Source organism: Lathyrus oleraceus, chromosome 5 (assembly GCF_024323335.1).
Source record: "Lathyrus oleraceus cultivar Zhongwan6 chromosome 5, CAAS_Psat_ZW6_1.0, whole genome shotgun sequence".
Taxonomy (NCBI): Eukaryota; Viridiplantae; Streptophyta; class Magnoliopsida; order Fabales; family Fabaceae; genus Lathyrus; species Lathyrus oleraceus.
This window is the reverse complement of record NC_066583.1, coordinates 135,413,558-135,441,249: the sequence shown is the minus strand read 5'-3', so window position 1 is coordinate 135,441,249 and position 27,692 is coordinate 135,413,558. Positions and strand designations below refer to the sequence as shown.

Below are 27,692 nucleotides of genomic sequence, written 5' to 3'. Positions count from 1 at the left end.
CTTCGTACTCCGCCATATTATCTGTACATTTGAAGGTTAATCTAGCTGTAAACGGAAAATGAGTGCCTTGAGGAGTAATAATCACTGCCCCAATTGCATTACCATATGAATCAACAGTTCCATCAAATACCATGCCCCAACGGGAACCAGGTTCTGGCCTTTCTTCAAGCAATGGTTCATCACATTCTTTCATCTTCAAATACAATATCTCTTCGTCAGGGAAATCAAATTGTACTGACTGATAATCATTAATAGGTTAGTGAGCCAAATGGTCAGCCAAGACACTACCTTTAATCGCTTTCTGAGCTCGGTATATCATGCTCAAATAACAACATCTGCCAACGGGAAATCCTCCCAGTTAAAGCAGGTTTTTCAAATATGTACTTGATTGGGCCCATCTTGGATATCAACCAAGTAGTATGATTAAACATATACTGGCGCAAACGCTTAGCATCCTAAGCCAAAGCACATCATGTTTTCTCAAGCATAGAATACCAAGACTCACAATTGGTGAACTTCTTAGTGAGGTAGTAAATAGAATATTCTTTCTTACCAGATTCATCTTGCTGACCAGGAACACAACCCATACTCTCTTCAAGCACAGTTAAATACATGATCAATGGTCTTCCTTCAATAGGCGGAGATAGAATCGGAGGCTCAAGAAGATATTCTTTAATACTATCAAAAGCTTTATGGAAATCCTTGGTCCAATCACAAGACTGATCTTTCTGAAGGAGCTTGAATATAGGCGCACATGTGGCAGTCATATTCGATATAAATCTTGAAATATAGTTCAAGCGGCCGAGAAAACCTTTGACTTGCTTCTCAGTTTTGGGCGCATGCATTTCTTGTATTGCTTTAAGCTTGGCATGATCAACTTCAATACCCTTCTCACTGATAATAAAGCCCAACAACTTACCAGAGTGGACACCAAATGTACACTTATTGGGATTCAAGAGGAGTTTATACTTCCTCAAATGCTGGAATAACTTCAATATGTGCTCAACATGCTTATTTTCAGACCTTGATTTGGAAATCATATCTATGCTCCACAATATAGGTGTCAAGACCTGGCATGTCTTGATAAGACCAAGCAAACACATCAGAGTACTCTTGGAGAAGCTCAATCAACCTTTCTTAACCTCTGGATGAAGTTGTGACTGAATCTTGACCTCCTTGATATCATCTTCGGAACCCAAGTTGACCAACTCAATTTGTTCTTCAAACGAATGAATGGTTCTTTCCTCGTGCTCAAGCAAACAAGATAACTCATCAAAAACTTCTTCATCATCATTCTCTTCCTCAGCTTTGAACACAGGGAAATCAAAGTTCGAAGAGGGAGTAGAGTCATTATTTTCAATGGGTTTGAGAAGCAACCTGCATAATGATTTGATATTTTGATTTTATAAACATGAAATGCAAACAAATATTATGTAGGTATGGGAAAATTTATTGTCTATTTATGTTTTTTGTGATTATCATTTTCAGAAAAAAGCAAAAAGTAAAAACAACATGAATATGGATGAATAAAATCGCATATTATTGATGATAATTGAAAATGTCTGACAATGTTTTCACTTCTCCCTTAGGCATAGGACAAAGATTTTTCTTTAAACAATAAGGTAAATTACTTTGAACAATGAATTATAATAGGAACATCAACATCAACCCAATTGTTGCAAATCTATCCATGCATTACAAAGTTGGCACCGTCTTCTTCTTCATCTTCATCTTCATGAAGGATCACAATTGAATGTTGTTCTTCCTTGTCAATGAATCCTCCGCTATGGAAAATATGGTGCATAGCCTTGAATTCCTTCTTGAACGACCCTTAGTAGAATCCCAAACCGGTCCGATTCTTGTTCTCAACCATTTCCAAGACACGAGCTCAATTGTCCGTGTCACCGGCATGAATAATCTCTTGCGCATTTTCAAAGAATACATAGATGCTCCAGTCTTCTGGATCACATTAGCCACAAACAAATCTTGGAACAGAGTTCTAACAACTTCCTCAGTTTCAACATACGTGAAAGATGATAAGTGGCTCACCAACAATGTCTTTTCACCTCCAACAATAACAAGCTTCCCATTCTTGACGTGACAAGACCTGCTTCATGAATCCATGGCCTACCCAATAAGCAGGTATAGTTCGGGTGGATATCCACTACCTGGAAAGTAATTTAGAAATCACTCAGACCAATCTTAATTGGGAGGTCAACTTCTCCAATGACGATTTTGCGAGAACCGTCAAATGCCTTCACAATCACGCCACTATATCTCATGTGTGCTCCTTGATAAGATAGCCTAGACAAGGTAGACTTGGGTAGAATGTTCAAAGATGAACCAGTGTCTACCAAGACATTGGACAAGGCATCCTCCTTACAGTTCATAGATATGTGGAGAGCCATATTATAATTCCTACCTTCTTCTGGAAGCTCCTTATCACAAAAACTCAGATTGTTGCACGCAATAATGTTAGCAACGATGTGATCAAATTGATCAATCATAACATCATGCTCAATGTAGACTTGCTGAAGTACTTTTTGCAAAGCCTCACGGTGTACTTCAGAATTCATTAATAGGGATAAAACAGAAATCTTGGAAGGCGTCTAGAGTAGCTGCTCCACGACGTTAAACTCGCTCTTCTTTATCAGACGGAGTACTTCATCATTATCATCCTTATTCTTCAAACTGTTGGACTCACCAGACTGACAGATTGGAGTGTTAACAGGATCAAACAAAGGAACAACCACCTCGGCCTTCTTTCCAACTACGAAGTTCTCCACAGCCTTCAAGAATACCGGACTGAACACTCAACCACTTCGGGTCACCTTGACAACATCATCAATGCTTAATACTAAAGTAACTTTGGGAAGAGCAACCTCTTTCCTATCTTTGATCATAGTAGCATCGTACTTGTAAGGCATAACTATAAGACCCCAATTTTGACCCTAAGATCCCTCATGCCATCTCATCAATTGCATTGACTTTGGGATCACACCTTGGTATCCTCCTCACCCCTTATTCATTGGGTTTGCATCAAGAGAGATAACCAAGCATATTTGATTGTGTCATACTTTGCTTTTATTTGTTTACTAACCAAAATACCAAAAATATGTCTATGTGTAGCTTTGTTTCTTTTGTAGGTAGTGTGTGTATCCACCTATGCCTCATCAAGCTCATAACTAGGGTTTGAGACCCTCAGTGCAAGAGATAAATTAAGGAATGGTTCACAATGGTTCTAAGCATCATATATGGATCCCCATTTTCTTTATTTGTCAATTTGATCAAGAATTCATCAAGATTTTGAAGCTTGTTTGCCTTGGAAGCCCTAACTCATTTAGGTATCTTGTGTGACTTCCTCAGCAAGTTTCTTTAACAATTGGTCAAAGATATTATGTTATACTTCATTGAACTTCATTTTAAGCATATATGATTCTCCATGAGCCCGAAAGAGCAAAATAACTTCAAGTTTGCAAGTTGGTTCAAGGAGGTTGACCAGAAAAGTCAACTGGTCAAATCTAGGGTTTCCTAGACCCTATATCCTACAATTTTTGTCATATGAAAATTATTCCAATAGAAACGTTACAATTTAGGGCATTCCAAACAACTTTCATGTTGGAATCAAGACCTAATTTTGCTTGTAAAGTCATTTTGTATGGTGAAAGATTATAAGTCATTTTGTTTGTGCCCTAGATGGAAGGTCAACTTCCAAGGACCATAACTTGCTCAATTTTCATGATATGAGGGCCATACAAGTTTCATGATCAATTTAAATATGTCTTCTATAACTTTTATTCTTTTATAATGGTCAAATTTCACTTGCAAGAGCATGTACCAAGAGGAAACATTATAGGTCATTTTGGGCCATCATCATTGAATAAGTATTTTTCCTCAACTTCTAAAATCCATAACTCTCATTCAAGATTTAAATGGTGTCAAATTTGTGACCAAATTGAAGAGGATTGAAATAGATACAACTCTTAAGAAGGAACCAAATTCATTTGAAGCCCATAGCAAAAGTTATTCAAGGTGGAAAAAGTGGTCATTTGACTTTTAACTTAGAAAATTTTCAACTATGGTTGATTCTTCCAACTTCCATCTCAAAGTTCATCATGATACAATATCCAAATGGAAAAAGTTTTAACATCAAATTTGTTCCCCTTCATGTTAGCTTTCTAAAAAGTCTAAGATCATGACATTTGAGTGATGTTTGAGTGACTTGCACATGGGTGTAATGCATGGACCCATTTGGAAATTTCATGACCAACTTTCAATTAACAATGCATGGATTCATGTTAAGTTTTCAGCATCATTTGCACACGGTTTGGGGATTGGATCACATCATTTTTGGGCCTTATTACATGCCCATGCAACCATGCACACAATGTTACTATTTTTGGAAAAAAAATTAAAAGTGTGTGGAAAGCAACTTGCAAGCCTATAAATACAACCCCTTCTGCTCAGAATCAGGGATCTCTTTGCCGAAGCTTTGATCCTACAACTCTCCCACCCTCCATTGATAGAATAACCTTGGGGATTTCACTTGAAATCGAGTTTTATTTCCCCTTTTTTTTTGGATTTGAAACTCCAAGGGTTCAAGCCATTTTTGCATCCAATTCAATTCCTGCAAGTTGGTATAAGCAAGCTCAAGCAAATTGGAAGAGAGATCGAGCTCCATTGCAGCAAACAAAAGGTGATTTTTCTGATTTTTTCCTTCTTGGATTCTCTCTTAATTCTCCATCATTTCTCTTGATCTTTGGTTGTCTGAAGCCATACCAATGTAGGCAACAAGATTGAGTTGCTTTGAGGTTAAATCGAAGCAACTCAGTTCATACACCTCATTTTCAATTCCACATATCTCTCTATATAGTGAGAATTGGGAAATTTAGAGCTCAAATTTGTGCTCTCCATCATTCTTCCTTTAGATTAGTATATAGATCTTGAAATTTGGTGAACTTTGGTGGTGTACCAGTCCGGTGAGGTCCACCGAAGAAGATGATCGGAGCCCTAGCTCCGGTGGTGTGTTAGCTTCATCTTATCCATTTGATTCATGCCTCATGTTTTAATCTTGACCCTCGGTTTGAATTACCTTATTTGCAGCGCGTTTGACTTGAGTGTATGGTAGACATCACACGCGTGGCCATCAAATCTGCCACCACAATTAATGAGGGAGATCTGATGGCCCTTGTTTTTTCTATTTTTATTTTAAATTCTGATTTTATTTTTAATTAGCTTATTTTGTTTAATTCATATAAATTTCATTTTTTATCCAAAATATATGGGACTTTCGCAAAAAATCTTTAAAAAATTTTCTCTTCCATATTTTGAATTAAAATCATTTTTTGGATTAGTTTTGATATTTTTTGTGAATTAAATGATTTTTGACTTGTGAACTAAAATTCCAATTTTTGTTGTCTAAGGTCATTTGACCTTGTTTGACCTAGGATAAATCCTTTGGCTATTTATTTGGTGATTTGAAGGGATTTGAGGTTTTGTCCTTTTAAAAATTCATTTTAATTTATTTTAAAATTGATTTTTAATTGTTTAATTATTAAAAAATATTGTTGAGCCATTTGGTTGACCTTGTGTTATTTGATCCTCTGTTTGGCCTTGGTCATGGTTGATTTGAACTTCCATTTAATTAATACTATTGGATTGAGGGGGTTGATGAAGTGTACACTTCATCCCTCAAGATAAATGAATATTATTGATCATATGAAATTCCTCTCATGATCAATTTGGGTTTCTATTTCCCCTTCCTCTTCATCTTCATCCTTTTTCTTCCCAATCCTTCATTGACCAATGATTTCTCTACACATCAAATGCTAGTTGATTCATCAATGACCTTGTGTCAGATGAATCAACATGAGCTTGATTGAGATAGGTCCATCCCATTTTATTTTTGTGTGTGGTATGCTTTAGGAGCTTGGTTCTTTGTACCATGTCTCTAGCATGCATTAACACCAATACTTTTATTGCCCGACCTCAGATAGTTGTGACTTCTACATAAGTCCAATTACGATTGCTTAACATAAAGCTAAATCTGTCCCAAAAGGCATAGCATTTTAGTAAATGAGATTGTAAGTCTCCCATCTTTCATGGTATTGTGGAAAGACTTAACCTTTTTTTTGCATTTGTGAGCGATAATGGCATACTTATTGATTTATCCAAGTTGGAGTCCTTCTCATAGATGGTGTTTTGGTTTATGTCTTTATGCTTGTGAGTGGATGGTTGAATGTTCTCCAAAGAATGACTTAAACAATTGAATCTTTCTCTAACATTTGACTAACATTCCTTTATTATTTGCTTTACTTTTATGTCATTTACTTAATACAATTTAAATTTTAGTACCTTTATCATTCTTTGCCATTTACATTCCATCCAACTTGTTTATGTTTCAGTCATTTTCACTTTGCTAACTTAAGCCATATCTTGTGATTGTATATATTGTGTGCGTGTGGTTTTATTCTGTTTGTGGTCTTAGGATCTTAAAATACCTAATAACAACAAAAACCTTAAAAAAATATCTTGGTGGACTGTTGGATTTGATTTGAGCTATTGGACTTAGAATAGGCAACCTCCTTATGCTTTGAGGACTTGGCCAATGCCATTATCTGCAACTGAGTTATCTTGGCCAATGTCGTTCATCTGATGCCAATCCTTGAGAACCCCATTGTTTTATCTCTTATGTTATCTTTGTGCTTAAGATGTTATTTTGATCTTGTTGTTTATATCTGGTCATTGTTTCTATGAGTTTGCCACAAGGAATATTTCATATGTTACATTTTGAAGACACTGAAGACTGCTTGCTTGGATGTTGGCCATCTTTATTTGATGTCTATGATCTTCATATTGATTGCTTGGATGGTTATGCTTATTGCTTGCTTAAAAGTCCAAAGGAAATGGGTTTCTACCTGACATTCTTGTCTTGTGGATTGCATCCCATTGATCATATCTTTTCAACTCTAAACTTTTAATTTTTTATCTAGGATAGTCCCTTCATCTCCTCCTACTTCTTTAATTTCAAAATCTTTCCCTCATTTCAAAACTTTATTTGCTTGTGATTTCAAATTTATACATATTTAAATGATTAGAAACCTTGGCCTTATGCCATTGAATTTTCAAACATTTTCCTAAATCAAACTTGTAAATAAACTTAACCATATTGACTTTAATTTCAAAAGACAAAAAGAACTAACAACCTCATTGATAACGTGAAAATACGTCGTATATTTGCCTTGATTTACACTCAAAAATCATACCACTTTCATTTATATTCCGATTATTCCGCAAGTGTTAGAGTTATTTTTCCAGGTATTTCAATTCCCATGCTTAAATAAGCAAAGTATAGAAAAGGAAGGAAAAGAAGAAGAAACAGAAGAGAAAACAACAGAAAAATAGAGAATACAAATTTTGTGCACGTGACGACCGTCACAAAGCCTGTCACGACCGTCACGCCCAGCTTGTCACGACTGTCACAGGACCATCACAAACGTCACGCGGCCACAATCAGCGCTTTGAAACTGTCAACAGAAGTGATCCACCAGCCCTTAATTCTCGTTCCTCAGCCATTTTCCCGTGGATTCCTCACTCAACCAAGTCATCCTTATTTCTCTCAACTGCCAAGACCTAATGGGGAATATAAAAAGATGGAAGTTGGAAACCTACGGGGACGCTTAATTTTTCTCTCAGAAGCCAGCTTTGAAGACCTTTTTTTCTCTCTGCATTTTTTCCACAACAATTCTGTTTTGTCTTATATTTCTTCAGCAACATTATTTTCTTTTACCGTTCAGAGCTTTGATTTTCCCTTTTTCCTTTTCGCTTTTCATTTAGCCAAAGTAGTAGTTTCCTACACTGGGGACCTACTACAATTTATTTAATTTAGTCTAAGCAATTACTTCGAAGAAGCAAAATCCTACCGACCTGTGGAGGACTCCTCAAGTACTTCAAGATTCGGCATATTCTATTAATCCAATTTCCAGGTTTTTATTCAATTATAATTGTTATTGTTTTATTATTATTATAATCATATTTGCTTTATTGTTGATCTGTTTATGTTCGTCTGTGTTTGCATGGTTTAACATGTCCAGCTAAACTACCGACATCGGTATGTAACAATTTAATTAGACGGGATTTAATAATAATCGGTGTAAAACTTCTTTCCTCAAACAATCTTTTTGGCTGTGGTTTTTAATTTAAATTTAATTAACTTTGCCACAAGAGTGAGAAGCTATTTAATACGATTTTGCCACGAGAGTGGGAAATTAACTAAGGTGAGAACCGACAATCGCGAGAGCGTGAGGGTCGAAATGGATAGTAAAAACTAGGCATTGATTTTAAAAATAGCGAGAGCACTTTAAAAACAATTAGAACTTATTTATTTTCAAAAAGTATTTTTAACTTCAAATGGGACAGCGAGAGCGTACATTCTGACTTAAAGGTATAGTCCAAATCAACAATCACGAGAGTGTGAGATAAAGCCTTTTAAATAAGTATTTTCTACTGAAAGATGTTTGGTACTTAAATTATACACCGGTGAATTATCGAATCCCCGAAGATTAACGCGTTGCATACTAATATCCTTCTATTAATATTTTCTTAAGACTTAAATTCCCTTAGATTTAATTTTCTTTAACCAAACTTCTAAAAAATCATTCCCTTAGCTAAACATAGTAACGTCGGTAGCATTAGTTTGACCATCGGTCCTTGTGGGTTCAATATCTTTTAAAACTAAAACGACTAGACTGTGCACTTGCAGTCAAGTACCCGCTAGACTATATTCTATATACAGTCACGAGATGTATCAAGTTTTTGGCGCCGTTGCCGGGGACTTGATTTAGTGAAATAGTGCGATTCTTTCATTGCACAGTATAGACTAAGGTAAAAAACTAATCTCCTTTCCCTTATCTCCCCCGATTGTATGCCAAGTACTCGCTCACAAGGCGACAACTTAGCACCACCTATCGCTAAATTAGAGCGTTTCTTATATTTAAGACGCTGAATACTAGAGTACCAACGAAGGTACAATATTTCTGATATCTTCTTTCCTACTACTGAACCAATTGAAAAACCAACCATGGCTGCAATAGATCCACAAAATCGTCCTCTTAAGTTCTACGCTACCCCGTCCTAACAAGAACCTCACAGCAACATTGTGTAAGACCCCAATTTTGTCCCTAAGATCCCTCATGGCATCATATCATTGCATTGCATAGCCTCAAGGATCATTGAGCATCTTGGCTTTCTTTCCCTTTGGGTGGGATCTCCTGGGAGTGGTTTTGGATCACCAGGCATGCTTGCATTGTATATCATTGCTTTTCTTTTTAATCACTAACCAAAAGCACCAAAAATATGTCATCTAACCTTTTGTTTTGTAGCATCAAGCAAGCACAAGTCAAGCAATTCAGGAGCATCCTTTGTGCAAGAGCTGATGGCATTTTCAGGTCATCTGAGGACCAATACAATCAACTATACAGTCAATTGAAGGCTTAGAGGTGGGTGAATTGACCTTAACATCCTCATTCATGTTCAAACAAGGCCTATTCATCATGTCAAACATCTATCTTAAAGATTTTGAAGTCAAATCAAAAGTTTCCAAAAATGGAAAGTGACCTATAATTTCAAGTTTCCAAAAATGGCAAGTTTTTGGTTCACATTCAACTTGACTTTCCAACATCAAAGAAGCTTCAAATGAATTTTTGGTCAACATGAAAGCTTAAGATCTTTCTCTCCCATTTCCAAAAAGTCCAAGATCATATTCATCTGATAATTGGTTGAGAAGTTATGGTCCAATGATTGCAAAGTGTACATGGAAGTTCAACATGTCATAACTTTTGATCCAAAACTCCAAATTGGTCCACTCTTTTTGCAAAATTCTCCTTGTGACCAAGAGATTCCAAATCAACCATTGCTTTGCATGAAAGAAGCTCACATGATCAAGTGTTCATTCATGTACATTTTGGAGGGAAAACGGAGAATTCAAATTTGGTGCAAGCTACAAGCCATTTGATCATTCCATCATGTTCATTGGATGTTTTTGAGTGAAATTGCACCTTGCATGGCACTGTTCACGTGCACATTACTCATGCCACCTCACACTTGCCAAATTTGCATTTCACCTTATTTCTCCTTAATTGTCAATTAGCCATTGCTTAATTATAATTACAACATCATTAACACACCATATATAAGCCTAATCCTAATTGCATTTGCCATAACAACACATTCTAGATCTGAAATTCAAGATTCCCTCCAAAAATTCTCTCACTTCAAACTTGAAATTTCTGCACATGACTCATGATTTTTCTTGCATAAACATGTTTATCATGCATCATTGATGAAGAATCAAGGATTGGATTGAAGAATTTGGTGCAGATTCGTGCATATCCAAAGCTTGAAGATGAACATGGAAGCTTCAAATTAAGCTAGATCTGGTGGATTTCAGTTGCTATTTCGTGCATAAAGCTTCAAATCAAGATTACTGGAGTGGATCTGGAAGTTCTGGAGCCTTGAATACAAGAATTTGAACACTGCAAGTTCAAGTAAGCTGAAATTCGAATCTCTTGTTTTGCCTTTTCATTGCCATAAACATGTAGATCTTGTCTTGCTGATGATGCTGATAGTTTTAGAATTTAATTTGGTTAAGAATCGAGTGAGATATGTGGAAATGAAATTTTGATGCTCAATATGTTTCTCTTCGATCCATGCGTATTAGTGAGAATTAGATCAAATGAGTGTGAGATTCGTGTTCCTTGTAGCAAGACGGTTCCAATGGTGTATAGTTTGCTAGGTTCTGGAAAATTTTTGAAGCAGGTCGCCGGAGAACCACCGGAGAAGACGACCGGAATCACTATTCTGGCCGTCTGGTTCAGCGCCTAGGGTTTCATTTCAGACGCGCTTGCAACCTGCATGTCCTCAGTTCGATTCCCTTGCCATGCATTTTAAAAACTCCATTTAATTTCTCACTTGGATTGAAACGGTGCGTTTCAATTAGCGCCTGTAACCATTGAGACCTGAGCTCGATCCCTAGCGCATGCATTCTCATGATTTCCATTTGTTTTTCCATTAAGCGCGCTTTTGACCTGATGCTCCTGTGTTCGATTCCATGCATATGCATATTTCTGAAATTCGCTTGTGAATATTCTCATTGACCTAGCGCCTGGGTTCGATACTTGCCTATTGCATTTTTCTGAATTACATTCACATTTCATTTTTTACATGATTTTCATTTTATTTCATTTTTGTTCATCAACTTCTAAAAAATCACTAAAAATAGTATACATATCCAATTTGATCCAAACTTTTTTTCATATTCTTGTTTTGATGTCTATCATTTTTTGATGTTAATTTCCTGATTTTTGCATTGCTGGATTTTTAATTGTGCTTGATTGTTTGAACATGATGCCATATGGATATGTTGCATTCATTTGATTGTAAAATGATCATGGTTTATCTAATTGCCTTGAAATTTGGCATGCTTATTCATAACATGTGACATGATCTTTTGGCTTTTGTTTGGAATTTTTACCATTTACTACCACTGTTTTGGACACATGAACATATGTTGTAACATTTGGTGTCACATTCTTGACCTTGCTTTTGTGCATTTTCATTCATATACCATTTGTTGTCTTCTGGACTTAATTTTTGGTATGATGCTTGTTCATAACATGTTTAGTGCATATAAAAATTTTCATGATCATTGGATTCATTTCTGTTTTAATGTGGATTTTCTATTCTTGATGTCCAATTTTGATCACATTGCTTGCCTTTGCCTTATCTTGATTATATGATGGCTTTGCCTTTTGATTTGGCTTTGGTCCTTTTGAGGCATTCTTCTTGTTTGATTGATTGTGCTTCATGTGAAATGTTGACTTCTGTTTTGGTCATTTGACTTGCCTTTGGCCCTAGTCTTTGCACTAGTGGTTTGTACTCACCAATTGTGTTTGTGTTTCAGGTATTTAGCACTAATGGTTGGTGGCCTCATTATGTGAGATGCCATTTGCTTTGATTACTAACTATTGTTGTGTTGTAGGTCCATTGATGTGATGAACTCACTTGAGTGCTTGCATTTGAGACTTGCATTGTGTATAATTGTTGGATGATTCCACTGTTGTCTGTTTGGTTTTCTGAATACAACATTGACTGTCTGGCTTTTTGTACAGGTACATTAGTCGCCTTTAGCTCTTGCTTGAGATTTGCTTTGGAGTGTGGTTGGTACACCACTTAGGTAGCCCTCTTACTCCATGTAGTCTGGAACCTATCGCCTTTTTGGCAGGCATTTGGCTGAAGTCCTCCTTATGAGGCCATGTTTGTGATTGTTTACATTTGTGCTAAAGACCTCTAGATGAGGCATGTTGCTTGTTAAGTCCTCCTAAGTGAAGAGGAAATTGACAGATAGAAGGATTAGCAATCAATCCCCTGTTAATCAGTGAGTCGTTCACTATGCTCGCACTACGTGCTGATGCTCTTGAACATAACCCAAGATCTTGTATAGAGTCAGTCAAGTGGAATAGGGTCCCACATTCTGTATCCCCACACTTTCTTCATCATAAGCTCACCCAGGCCAGGGTTAAGAGCATGAGGTCTAACCCTCATTACCATGTCATCAGCTTCACCCTAACTCTCAATGTTAGTGGTTAAGAGCTTCAGAACACCCCTACAGTTTTGGCTTGTTTGTCGAGGTTGATATGACCCCTCTTGACTAAAGCCCAACCATTTGTCTGAGCCTCTTGTTTGTATATAGAGTGTGATGATTGATTGATGTGATTGCTTTTGATGCATTTGCTCATGTGTGTTTGTTTTCATGCATCTTTGTTGCTAGGAGTCAGATGTAAGACCATTGATTGGCTTTCTGTTTCCTGTTTGTTTTGTGGAGTTAGATGTAAGACCATTGATTGGCTTTCTGTTTCCTATTTGTTTTGTGGAGTTAGATGTAAGTCCATATATTGGCATTCTGTTTCCTGTTTTGTTTTGAGGAGTTAGATGTAAGTCCATATTTTGGCATTCTGTTTCCTGTTTTGTTTTTGGAGTTGGATGTAAGCCCATATATTGGCGTTCTGTTTCCAGTTTTTGTTGTTAGGAGTTGGATGTAAGTCCATTGATTGGCATTCTGTTTCCTCTTTCTGTGGTTCTCTTATGAGACTTGCTTATTGCTTTTACCTTGTGTTGCCTTATTCCAAAGGAACTTACTTGGATCATCTCTATGATCTTGAGAAAGGAATTCCTATCTGTGGTTGCATCCCTTAACGCTCACCCTTTTGTTAACCTTTCTCCATCCTTAACCCAAAAAACCAGAAAACTTTTGTGCAAACATTTAACTTGTTTTCAACATTAGAAACCTAGGCCTTATGCCTTTGATTTTCAAGCTTTCATTTCATAATACTCATTTTGAATTGAACTTTAAGTCTACTTTGACCATCTTTGTGAATAATTTTAATTGGTTAATTCAACCCACTCAATTGCTTTTGTGGCCCTTGTCCACTTCTTAATCAAAATTTTCATGCATTAGCCATAGATCTGAATTATCTTAGTGGTTGATGTAAATCTCACCGCATCCTTAGTGATCGAATTGTAAGCCTTCCATGCTTATTATAGGGTTAACCCCTCACTAGCATGTCGAAGCTGTTCTCACATGGTGGACTTGTGGTTGTTCAGGTCGAGTTTTCTCCCTTTGATCACGAAAGACCTTAGGGCTTTTGTTTTAAAATCAGTCCACTCATTTGTTTTGAAATTTGTTACCCGAACTACGGGGTTTTGATCCTTATCTTTCATGAGAGGGTACGTAAGCAATGGGTTCATCCATCCAAACACAAAAATGTAAATAAACTTATATATTCTTTTCTCATCTCTTCAATCATGTTTGCACAAAATAATTTCATAAACAGTAACCAATACAACAAGTTGTGAAAAGGGCTCCCTAGGAGTACCTAGGATGTTGTGGGTGCCTAACACCTTCCCATGACATAACCAACCCCTTACCCAGATCTCTGACCCTCTTTTACTAGTTTTATTTGTAAAACTTTATAGGTTTTTGTTCGCTTTCTAACCATTCCTTTGGATAAATAGAAGTGCGGTGGCGACTCGACTTTGTATGATTTACCTTGGATTTAGTTAATATTTCCAACGGTAACGAATACACCGCTACACATTGCTGCCCCTGCTATCAATCGAAACGATTTCGAGCTGAAACCCTCATTATTATCAGCTGTCCAACAACATCAATTTGCTGGAAATCCTACGGACGACCCTAATGAACATTTGACCAAGTTTGTGCAGTACGCAGACACTGTGAAGGCGAATGGTGTACCTCAAGATGCGATAAGACTACGCCTCTTTCCTTTCTCTCTAAGAGACAGAGCTTGAGCTTGGTTGCAATCCTTTCCATCCAACTCAGTTACTACATGGGAAGAATTGAAGAACGTTTTCTTATCCCGATATTTTCCGCCAAGCAAAACTGTTATGCTGAGAGCTCAAATCAACGGATTTCGACAAAAAGATGTAGAATCTCTCTACGACGCGTGGGAGAGATACAAAGATATGATGAGGATATGTCCACATCACGGTCTCGAAGACTGGGTGATCATTCACACATTTTACAATGGGCTTCTGTATAACACAAGACTGACAGTAGACGCTGCCGCGGGCTGTGCACTTATGGACAAGCCATACAACGAAGCCTATCAACTCATTGAAAACATGGCCCAAAACCATTGCCAATGGGGATGTGAAAGAACTCCAGTAGAAAAGTCCCAAACAAAAAGTGGAATGTACAAAATCAGTAGCCTTGACCACGTCCATGCAAAGGTAGATGCCCTTGTTCAAAAGTTAGACAACTTGACCGTACCACCCGCAACCACGTGGCTGCGTGACTCCAAACTGTGAGTTATGTGGAACTCCTGGACACACTGCACGAGAATGTCAGATATTAGCAGGAGTCCTAACTGATCAAGTGAATTACGCACAAGGAAATCCTTATTCGAATACCTACAACCCAGGTTGGAAAAATCATCGTAACTTTTCGTATAAGAATAACAACACCCTGTATGCACCTGGCCAAGTACCCGCTGTTCTGCCTGGATATCAAAAGCCAGCTAATAATGCTCCTAACATGCCTAGGAAGTCCAACCTTGAACTAATGATGGAAAGCTTCATAGCTACCCAAGCTCAGACAAACAAAGACTTCTTGAACCAAAACATACATACTAGTGAGCAACTTAAACAATTAGCGAGCAAAGTAGACGCCTTAGCCACCCACAACAAAATGCTTGAAACACAGATTTCACAAGTGGCTCAACAACAAGCATCTACTGCCGCTCCCGCTGGCACATTTCCTAGAAAGCCGCAACCTAATCCAAAAGGACATGTAAATGCTGTTATATTGAGGAGTGGAAAAGAACTAGACGGACCCGTAGATCCAAGACTCCAAAATCCTGCCATGTACCCAAAACTGGACAAAACAACAACTGAGGAGGTAAGTGAACTGAAGGAGAAGGAAGATAATACCCGAGAGGCCGAAGAGAAAGAAAAACCTTATGAGCCTCCACCACCTTATAAACCACCTATTATGTATCCTCAAAGACTCGCAAATTCTAAAACTGCAGGGCAATTTAGGAAATTTGTTGAACTTCTGAAGCAACTAAACATTACAATTCCCTTTACAGAAGCCATCACACAAATGCCCTCATATGCCAAATTTCTTAAGGAGATCCTATCCAATAAGAAAAAGATCGAGGATAATGAAACAATTACACTTACCGCTGAGTGTAGCGCAATAATCCAAAATAACCCAAACTAAAAGACCTAGGTAGTTTCTCCATACCCTGTGTCATTGGAAAATTCATCATAGACAAAGCTCTATGCGACCTAGGATCCAGCATTAGTGTAATGCCCTTAACCATCTGTAAAAGGCTCAACATGGGAGAACTAAGACCAACCAAGATGTCTGTTCAACTAGCTGACCGCTCAATCAAATATCCTGTTGGTATACTAGAGAATGTCCCAGTACGTGTAAGACAATTCTACATCCCTACAGACTTCATAATCGTGGACATTAAAGAAGATGCCAGTACACCTATTATATTAGGAAGGCCATTCTTAGCTACCGCCGGAGCCATAATAGACGTGAAAAGAGGTAAGCTAACATTCGAAGTTGGAGAAGAAAAGGTTGAATTCATCTTGACACAATTCTTACAAGCGCCAGCTATATACGATACCTGTTATCTACTTGATGTCATAGACGAGTGCGTAAGAGAGATGGAGATGCAAGAAACCACATATTCCGATATAATGAAAATCCAAATCCCTCCAATCTTTGAAGGTGATGATTGGCGTGAACCATACCAAAATGACAGTCTAAGCGAATGCTTAGCACTTACACCTAACCACATGCCATGCCCGAAGAAACCAGACTTGGAATTAAAAACACTACCAAAGAACCTAAGATACAAATTCCTAGACACTGAACTCAAAAGACCAGTAATAGTCAACGCTGACTTAGGACAGATGGAAACTGAAAAGTTACTAGATGTCTTAAAAAAATATCCAACTGTGTTAGGCTACAACATCATCGACCCAAAAGGAATAAGTCCTTCTATCTGTATGCATCACATTATGCTAGAGGAAGATTGTAAAACCTCTAGAGAACACCAGAGAAGGATCAACCCAATCTTAAGTAATGTAGTCAAGGATGAAGTAAAGAAGTTATTAGATGCTGGAATCATATACCCGATCTTCGATAGTCAATGGGTTAGCCCCGTTCATGTAGTACCCAAGAAAGGGGATGTTACAGTTGTTAAGAATGAGAAGGGCGAATCTATAGCACAAAGAGTTGTGACCGGAAGTAGAATGTGCATCGATTATAGAAAACTAAACAAAGCCACTCGAAAGGATCATTTTCCTCTGCCTTTCATTGATCAAATGCTTGAACGATTGGCTAAGCATTCCCACTTATGCTATCTAGACGGTTATTCAAGATTCTTTCAAATTCCTATCCATCCTGACGACCAAGAGAAGACAACCTTCACATGCCCTTATGGTACATTCGCTTACCAACGAATGCCATTTGGACTATGCAACGCTCCCGCAACATTCCAAAGATGCATGATGTCAATCTTCGCTGACTTTATATACGAAATTATTGAAGTCTTTATGGACGACTTTTCTGTATGTGGGCAGAGCTTCGAAGGATGTCTATCAAACCTTGAAATGGTACTTGAAAGATGCGTAAAGGTGAATCTCGTCTTGAACTGGGAGAAATGCCATTTCATGGTCCAACAAGGAATCGTGTTAGGACACGTAGTATCTGATAAAGGAATTGAAGTAGACAAGGCTAAGATAGAAATCATAGAGAAACTTCAACCTCCGAGAACCGTACGAGAAGTACGAAGCTTTTTAAGACACACCGGTTTCTACCGACGCTTTATCAAAGATTTCTCAAAAATTACCAAACCACTTACTGGTTTATTAATGAAGGACGCTGACTTTGTCTTTGATGATAAATGTTTAACAATGTTTGGGCAATTAAAAACATCTTTAATCATCGCACCTATCATGCAACCACCTGATTGGAGATTACCTTTCGAAATCATGTGTGATACGAGTGATTATGCCGTAGCCACAGTACTAGGACAAAGAAAGGATAAAAAACTTCATGCTATCTACTACGCAAGTAGAACATTAGATCCAACCCAAATGAACTACGCCACCACTGAAAAGGAACTTCTAGCCGTTGTGTTCGCTTTAGACAAATTTCGTTCCTACTTAGTAGGAGCAAAAATCATTATCTATACTGACCATGCCGCTATTAGATATCTGCTAAGTAAGAAGGATGCCAAACCAAGACTCTTAAGATGTATCCTACTCTTATAAGAATTTGACTTAGAGATAAAAGATAAGAAGGGTACTGAAAACATAGTAGCAGACCATTTATCACGAATCGAAGGGAATAAACCAAAATAAATTCCAATCAATGATGATTTCCCTTACAAACGACTTATAGCCCAAATGGAAAGCGACATGTCTGAAATAACCATAAATGATACCGAAATAGAAGAACCTGTGGAAGAAATTCATACGAATGCAACTCTGCCATGGTATGCTGATTTTGTCAACTACCTAGCTGTTGGAGTACTTCCACCGGACCTACCATACCAAAAAAAGAAGAAATTCTTTCATGATCTAAAATAATACTACTGGGATGAACCTCTACTTTTCAAAAGAGGTACCGACGGTATCTTCCGTTGATGTGTTCCTGAGGATGAAATAGACGACATAATCTCTCATTTCCATTCCGCCCCCTATGGTGGGCACACAAGCACATCAAAAACTTGTGCTAAGATCTTACAATCAGGCCTCTTTTGGCCTACTCTATGGAAAGATGCCCATAATGCGGTTATAAATTGCGACCGGTGCCAACGCACTGGTAACGTTTCAAGACGCGATGAAATGCCACAAACAGGCATCTTAGAAGTGGAAGTCTTTGATGTGTGGGTGTCACAACGCGAAAAACAACCGGCGAAAAAAAAAAACAGTTTACAGAGCCGCCACCGACGCTATTCATCCTATGACGGAAAGGAAGCGCAGGACTAACCTAAGAAAGGGAAAGGAATGGTCTTACGACCAGAGATTACAAGGTACGGGAGTCGATTACGCAAGGGGAAGGTATTAGCGCCCCTCACGTCCGTCGTACTCGACGGGATCCACGCTCAAAAGAATAGGAAAAGAATAGAATAAGGTTGCTAATAAACTGCTCCAAGAAATTGCACAAACTGGAATAATAAAATAGGTGAAAGAAGATGGAGGAAGCGGACTCGGCAGGATGTCGCATCCTAGGCCTACGTAGTTTGTCAGAAACAAACATCAGAGTCAACGTGGTTCGGGGGAAAGGAGACATGCTCGCTAGGATATCACATCCTATGCCTACGTATCTTCTCTATCCAGAGAAGAATCAGAGCACTCGTAGCTCGACTAACGCACGCCGAAACAAGACACAAAAAAGGGACGCTGAGACGTCAAAAGAAACACTCAAAAGGAAACGTAATGCCAATACATGGACTTATATCCGACTCCTAACAACAACAAACAAAAGGAAACAGAATGCCAATACATGGACTTATATCCGACTCCTAACAACAACAAACAAAAGGAAACAGAATGCCAATACATGGACTTATATCCGACTCCTAACAACAACAAACAAAAGGAAACAAAATGCCAATACATGGACTTATATCTGACTCCTAACAACGATAACCAACAAGGAAACAGAATGCCAATACATGGACTTACATCCGACTCCCAACAATAACAAACGCTAACCAGCGTACACCAAAGTGACTACCAATCGTCACAAATGAACCCCAAGATAAACCCCAAGTGATAACAAACGTCATAAATGAGCCCCAAAGATGATAACCATCATCACAAATGAACCCCACAGATGAACCCCAAATGAGTGACAACCGTCACAAATGAACCCCGAAGATGAACCCCAAATGAGTGACAACCGTCACAAATGAACCCCGAAGATGAACCCCAAATGAGTGACAACCGTCATAAATGAACCCCAAAGATGATAACCATCATCACAAATGAACCCCAAGTGAGTGACAACCGTCACAAATGAACCCCAAAGATGATAACCATCATCACAAATGAACCCCAAGTGAGTGACAACCGTCACAAATGAACCCCAAAGATGATAACCATCATCATAAATGAACCCCAAGTGAGTGACAACCGTCACAAATGAACCCCAAAGATGATAACCATCATCACAAATGAACCCCGAATATGAACAGAAGAGGTCCCCAAGGTATAAACATACCACACACGCCCATGTTGGACAAACAAGTACTCACACCAAAACAAAGAAGAGGGTGAACACACACAAGACAACACAACAAAAAAGAAAAAGGGTTGCCCGGAGAGATTGCTCGCAACATCCTGCCTACGTATCTCATCTGGTATGAGAATCAGGGCGACGTAGTTCCCCTGAATAGGGGTACAACACTCTCCTAACCAGAGACCAGGGAAACAACAAACTAAATAGGGAGACTAGAGCTCGAGCCTAATAGTTGTCATGCAAACAATAATCCCTAAGTTGAGGTCTCTAACATGTATCCTACTTCCTCAGAAGTCAATCAAACAACGCCTACAGAAATGGAGACGAGAAGAGGAAAGCAGATGAACACATTAACATAAGTGAACAAGCATCACTCACTATATACAAACAAGAGGCTTCAAACAATGGGTAGGCTTTAGTCAAGAGGGGTCATATCAACCTCGACAAACAAGCCAAACTGTACAAGGGGTAATCTGTAGCTCTTAACCACTAACATTGAGAGTTAGGGTGAAGCTGATTAAAGATGGAAATGAGGATGAGACCTCATGCTCTTAACCCTGGCCAGGGTGAGCTCAAATCAAAGAAAGCGTGGGGATCTAGAAAGAGGGACCTTATTCCACTTGACAGACACTGTACAAAGATCTTGGGCACATGTTCAAGAGCATCAGCACATAGTGCGAGCATAATGAACGACTCACTAAATAACGGGGGATTGATTGCTAATCCCTTTTATCCGTCAATTGCCTCTTCACTTAGGAGGACTTATCAAGTAACATGCCTCACTTGGAGGTCTTTGGCACAAATGTAAACAAACACAAACAGAGCCTCTTAAGGAGGACTTCCAGCAAAATGCCTGCCAAAAAGGTGACAGGACTTCCAGACTACATGAAGTAAGAAGGTAACTACCTAAGTGGTGTATCAACCACAATCCAAAGCTCAAGCAAGAGCTAAAAGCAAGCAACTAATGTACCTGTACAAAATCTAACCAGTTAGTATCTCAGACAAACAATCAGAAAACAAACCGTGAAACCATCCAACTGTTACACAATTCAATGAGCAATGGTCAAGCAATCAAATGAATCAATGAGCTCAACACATCAACTTAAATCCCTACAAAACACAAAGAAGTCAGAACACAATCCAATTTGCATCTCAAAAGGTGAGCAACTCAACCATTAATGCTAAGTGTCCAAACCTGAAACACAAGTCAAGGTTAGTTCATGTACAAAACACTAGTACAAAGACTAGGTTCAAAACCAAACCAAATGATCAAAACAGAAGTCAATCTTTCACATATTTCACATTCAAACAATTAAGAAAATGTCCTCAAAAGGACCAACATCAATGCACCAGGAAAAGGCATCAAATGATCAATGTAAAGCAAAGGCAAGCAAAGGTGCACAAAATGGACATCCAAATTAGAAAATCCAAATCAAAACAGAAATTCATCCAATGGCCTTGAGAGTTTTTATGCAAGTTCTTCATGTAATGAACATACAATGTGCAAAAAATTAAATCTAGAAGAGCTCAAATGATAGGTGAACAAAAATGCACAAATGCAAAGCAAAAAATGTGACACAAATTGTCACACCATATCTTCATGTGTCAAAAACAGTGAATACAAATGAGAAAAAATTCAAACCAGTGCTCAAAAATCATATCACATGTGAAGATTAAGCACACAAAAAATCAGATCAATTGGATCAACACATAGCATTTCATAAAGCATTGAATGCACATGATCAATTTAGCATAAGGTTCAATCAAAAATTCCAACATAAAAATCCAGAAACAAACAAATCATGAAAATAACCCTATAAAAAGCTAGACATCAAAACAAGATTGTGAAAAAAAATTGGAGTCAATTTGGAGCATTTTACTATTTTTTATGATTTTTCAAAGATGAGCAAATAAAATATAATACTAAAATGAAATGGAGGGAAATAAAATTTGAATTAAATCCAGAATATTCTCATCCATTGGATCAGGCGCGAAAAACGGATCTAACGGTCCCAATTTGAAGCTCAAAACGCACAGCTTCATTAATTGAGCTGGCGTGCACACTCAGCATAGTCAAACACATGCAAGCAAGTCAAAACAGTCATGGCCAATGGAACGGACATGCAAGCAATACACATGGCATACACATCACCTAAATGAAACGCAACGTTTCATTTATCTAATCAGCACACACATCACCAGTCTTCTGAATACGTGGCCAAGTCAAAGGGAGCATGGCCAATCAAACTGCCAAACACGCGATTACATGGAAGCCACACAGGATAAACCCTAGCCAGTTGCAGACGGCGGAGACAGTCGTCTTCTCCGGCCGTCTCCGGCGGAGCTTCAACAATTTTTTTCCAGATTTCATCAAATTATATACCATTCGAACCAGCATTCAATCAGGATTCCAAATATCATGTTCATTTAACCTAAATCATGTTAGGTTTCATGGATCGAGCAAAAACATTTTCATCACCAAAACTTTAATTCATCACCACATACTCAATATTCATCCATTTCAAGATCTAAACATATCAGCATGCTCAGCACAAAGAGATCTATATAATCATGTACATAAAACATCAAAGTAGGGAGTCGCATTCAACCTACTTGGAATTGCAGTTCTCTGAATTCGCGTGTTCAAGCTCTCTCCAGCTCCAGATCAACTTCCTGAACCTTGCTTTGAAGCTTTGTGCACAAAGAATTGCTTGAAACCACTTGGATCTAGCTTAATTTCAGAAATCCATCAACATGTTCATGTGCATGAACTGCTCCAAATCTTGCTCGATTCCAATAAACAATGGATGAATCTTAAGGATCATGAATATGCAAAGAGATTGAAGGTTTGTGTGAAGAAATTTGAATTTCGAAGAGAGAGAAAATTTAGAGGGAATTTGAGATTTCAGATCTGAATTCTGTTATCAGCAAATACAGTTAGGGTTTGGCTTTTATATGATGTGTTAATGATGCTGAAATCAAAATTAGGCTTGTGCTAATCATGACTAGAGAGAATTGAAGTGAAGTGCAAATTTGCAAATGAGCTTATGTGGCCATGCTACACGTGAACAGTGCCATGCTGAGCTTCAAATCCACTTAAAATCAACCAATAAACATGATGGAATGGTTCATTTGCTTGAATCTTGAACCAAATTTGAATTGTAAAATTTCCCTCCAAAATGAACATGAATGAAATAGTGAGCGTACAAGCTTCTCCCATGCATGGAAATGGTTCATTTGAAATGTATTGGTCATGAGGAGTATTTTAAAAAAAGAATGGACCAAATTGGATTTTTGTATCAAAAGTTATGCCACTTTGAACTTCCATGCACACCTTGTGATCATTTGGCCATAACTTCTCAACCAATCATCATATGGACATGATCTAGGACTTTTTGGAAAGGGGAGACAAAGATATACAACTTTCATGTTCACCAAAAATCCATTTGAAGCTCCTTTGATGTTGAAAAGTCAAGTTGAACGTGGACCAGAAACTTGCCATTTTTGGAAACTTGAAATTACAGGTCATTTTCCATTTTTGGAAACTTTTGCCATGACTTCAAAATCTTCAAAATAGATGTTTAGAATGACAAATGGGCCTCTTTTGAACATGATTGAGGTGTCTCAACTCATTTCCCCACCTCATAGCCCTCAGTTGACTGCACGGTTGACTTTTTGGTCCACAAATGACCTTGAAATGCCCTGATCAACTTGAGCCTCCATCACTTGGGGAAATTGCTCAAAAATGAAACCCTAGCTCATGTAAGCTCCTCATAACAAGCATGTGATCCTAATACCAATAAAATACCTCATCTCCTTGAGCAACCCTGGTTGGAAGAAAGGCATTGATTAGGGTTGACCAGAGGTCACAACCATAATCCAAAGGAACTTGATAATGAATCATGAAACCCTGGATGATGATAGAACCATGATGATGGTAATGTATCCTTGCAAACAAGATAATGCTCAATACCTTTGAAGAACCTAAAAACCCTAATTGAAGTGCAAACCCTCAGATGGTTGATTATCAATTCATGGAGACCCTTAGGCTTGAATCATGTAACTTCTCCATCTTTTGAAAAGACTTTGGAGGATTACTTTCTCACTTTCATATGAGATGCAAAAATGCAAATGCATAATGCTCTAAGCATGAAATGCAATGTCAAACTAGTCTCAAGAAGAGGAGGGCAAATTTTGAGGTGTTACAGCTGTCCCTATTCAATCCACTGCGAACCTGTCGTGATGAACAGCCTCGGCTTTCAGATGATCAGGGTGAAGAGTGATTGAATACAAAGAACAGACGAACAATTTGCGCTCCGCTGGGAATTATTATTATTTTTTTTGCTTTTCTTGAACCCCAAAACTTCTTTGATTTTTTTTTTGCTTTTCTTGAACCCCAGAACTTTTTGATTTTTTTTTTTGCTTTTCTTGAACCCCAGAACTTTTTTTTTTTTGCTTTTCTTGAACCCCAAAACAAATATTTTTCTTCCGCACGAGTGATCCCCGATCACCTCATTTGGACCCCGACAACCTCATGTCATTCTCGCTGCCAAACAATGAACCCCATTCTCCATTTGAACCTCAGTCGCCTGACGATAACTCGCGATCGTCGTTGTGAACCCCATTCTCCAGAAAACACCCCGTGTCTCCTTTTCTCCATTTGAACCCCGTTCTCCGTTCTCTTGTGATAATTCCGCTGGCAACGCCGGAAATAACACCAACCACCACTCTGACGGCGACATATCAGAGGGTATACCTTCACAAAAGGAAGGTAACATGTGCGTTTCTTCCTCGGAAGACACCCATAACGACTTCTCTTGGCCTCAACCAAAGTCTAAGGTGACACATGAACAGAAGACAATCCTGAGGACCTCATCCCGGATACAATCTTCAACTCCAATCTCCAATTGAACCCCGTTCTCCAGAAAATTCCCAGCACTTCCTTTTCTTCATTTGAACCCCAATTTTCGCGCTGATCGCGTAACATTTTCCGATTTTGATTTCCATCTCCGCCCGACGGAAATTCTTCCTCCAATATCGCGCTATTGGGGAATACTGTTAATCCAACGTCCCGATGCTAAACTCCTCAGAGTAACATCTTCACCAACCAGCTAAACCAATTCTCAAACGGTAACCACGGCTCGAGACTAGTTTTATGCTTGCAATGCTGATGCGTGAATTTTTACAGCGTAATGCTCCATAACCATGGAAATGCTACGCAATGAATCATGCAATATGCTATGCTTTTCTAAATGATGAATGTATAAAAAGTATCCCCCTCAGGGGACGGCACGAGCCACTCTGATGAGGAATTGAGGAACTCGATATCTATCCAATCTCCAACCCTGCTTGGGATAACACCGCTGCTGGGGAAAGGACAACCCTTACTAGGGATGACCTCCACTAAACCCGATCCGCTTGGGGACTTCGCTGGGGAAAAAACCACCAACGCACACCTCCGCTGGGGAAACAACCACCTTCAGACTTGCTGGGGAAATAACAATCTCAACCCTGCTGGGGAGATACGACATATTTGACACGGAACGCCCGTCGACTCGTCGAGCACTAGCATCCACCCTCTAACCACAGTGTCAACTTTCCATTTTTACAGACTTTGAAGAGTCTTCTTGATTAACCCTCTAGGATCGTCGCCATTCTTTCGCCGTCTTTACACCATTTTTCAATTCCTCGTCCCTGATTGGACTCGAAGGATCTTTTGTCAAAAACGCTTCACGTCACAACCTGCAAGTGAGTGAAAATAACCAACAGCACCTGCAAAAGAGATTTTTAGATAAAACGTGCCCCAGGCGTGCCAAAATTTCAACAGCCAAGTCACTCAACCTTCCGAATAAGATTTCAAGTTTTCAATCCTATAAACATGCATTGGAAGGGACCCCTATGTCTAAAAATGCAAAGATTATTATCAAAATAAATGGATGTTTTTGCAATCAAAGCGATAATGAAAACAAAAACCAAATTATTTGACTGAATATGCATTTTATTGATTGAAAAAGGCGACTCGAAACAGAGCAATACACAGGAAGCAATCCCTGAAAAGAGGTAATTGCACACAAAAGGAAAATCTATCCTAATGGCAATGTGAAACCATGATCTCATCAAGTTCCAACCCGGTTACAACCCATATGTCCTCAAGACTCTCTGTGCTTTCTGCCTTCTGAACAAGACGCTTCCGACCGATCTCTGCCGGGGATTATCCTCGGTGTCATATCCACAGTGTAAACGGTCATGCTAGACGCAGTTGTTCGTTTCATTCCCTCTTTTGCCTGGACCGCCCTTTCGGGTTTTCAGTCCACCGGGATACCCTTTTTTTCCGAAGTCGCCCTTATGGGGTTTTCGACTTGCCGGGTGTACACTTTTCTCCCTTTTTATCCCTAATTTTTGCCCGAACCTTTTCATTTTTTTTTGGTTCGCCGGGATGCCCATTTTTGCCTAGACTATTTTATTCTTTTCGTCCAGCGGGTCTCTTATACGAAGTATTTTTTAACTGCGTCTGCATTCACAGGGGATGGAAAATCCTCGCCATCCATGGTCGTCAACAACAAGGCTCCGCCAGATAAGACCTTCTTGACCACGAATGGACCCTCATAATTGGGTGTCCACTTGCCCCGACGATCGTTCTGAGGAGGAAGGATCCTTTTCAACACTATATCTCCCACATGGTGCACACGAGGTCGCACCTTTCGGTCAAAAGCACGCTTCATTCGCTGCTGGTACAACTGCCCATGACAAATGGCCGCCAGCCTCTTTTCCTCAATCAGGCTCAACTCTTCATACCGAGTCCTTACCCATTCAGCCTCTTCCAATTTCACATCCATCAAGACCCTCAATGACGGAATCTGGACATCAACCGGTAGCACGACTTCCATCCCATACACAAGCGAGAAAGGCGTAGCCCCAGTAGATGTACGCACCGAGGTTCGATACCCATGCAATGCAAACGGCAACATCTCGTGCCAATCCTTATAGGTCATGACCATTCACATTAACAGCCCCATCAAACATCAGAATCCATTCGGACTCAGGGTCAAGCCCCTCCTCTGGGATTGGTTCCTCACAATCTTTCGATTTGAGAAACATGATGTCCTCATCAAGGAACTCAAATTTCATCGGTTGATAATCCTCAATGGGTTGCTGGGCGAGGTAATCAGACAATACACTCCCCTTTATTGCTTTTTGCGAAGTGTACTGGATATCGTACTCAGTCAAAATCATTTGCCATCTCGCAACCCGTTCGCTCAATGCTGGCTTCTCAAATATATACCTGATCGGATCCAGCTTGGAAATCAATAAAGTGGTACGAACCAGCATATATTGTCTCAGTCGGCGAGCAGCCCATGCCAAAGCACAACAAGTTTTCTCGAGCAGTGAATATCTTGTTTCACAGTCGGTAAACTTTTTGCTAAGGTAGTAAATTGCATGCTCTTTTCGACCAGACTCGTCATGCTGCCCCAATACACACCCCATAGACCCCTCGAGGACTGTCAAGTACAGGATTAACGATCGTCCCTCCATAGGAGGCATCAAAATCGGAGGCTCACGCAAATATTCTTTTATTTTTTCAAATGCCGCTTGGCAATCATTATTCCACCTGACCGTTTGATCTTTTCTCAACAACTTGAATATGGGTTCACACGTGGCTGTTAGATGAGATATGAACCGTGAAATGTAGTTCAATCTACCTAAGAAACCACGAACCTCCTTTTCTGTTCTCGGTTCAGGCATTTCTTGTATCGCTTTTACTTTGGCAGGATCAACCTCGATTCCTCTTTCACTCACAATAAACCCCAGCAACTTACCGGACCGCACTCCGAAAGTGCACTTATTC

The 27,692-nt window shown here is 39.0% G+C and overlaps 1 non-coding gene across 1 annotated transcript; it reads right to left on the bottom strand.

The window, feature by feature from the left end:
* Positions 1-14,463: 14,463 nt before the first annotated feature.
* Positions 14,464-14,570, bottom strand: LOC127090308 (small nucleolar RNA R71). The gene has a single exon (XR_007791830.1). It is a non-coding gene; the product is annotated as a small nucleolar RNA R71 (small nucleolar RNA).
* Between the last annotated feature and the right edge of the window lie 13,122 nt (positions 14,571-27,692).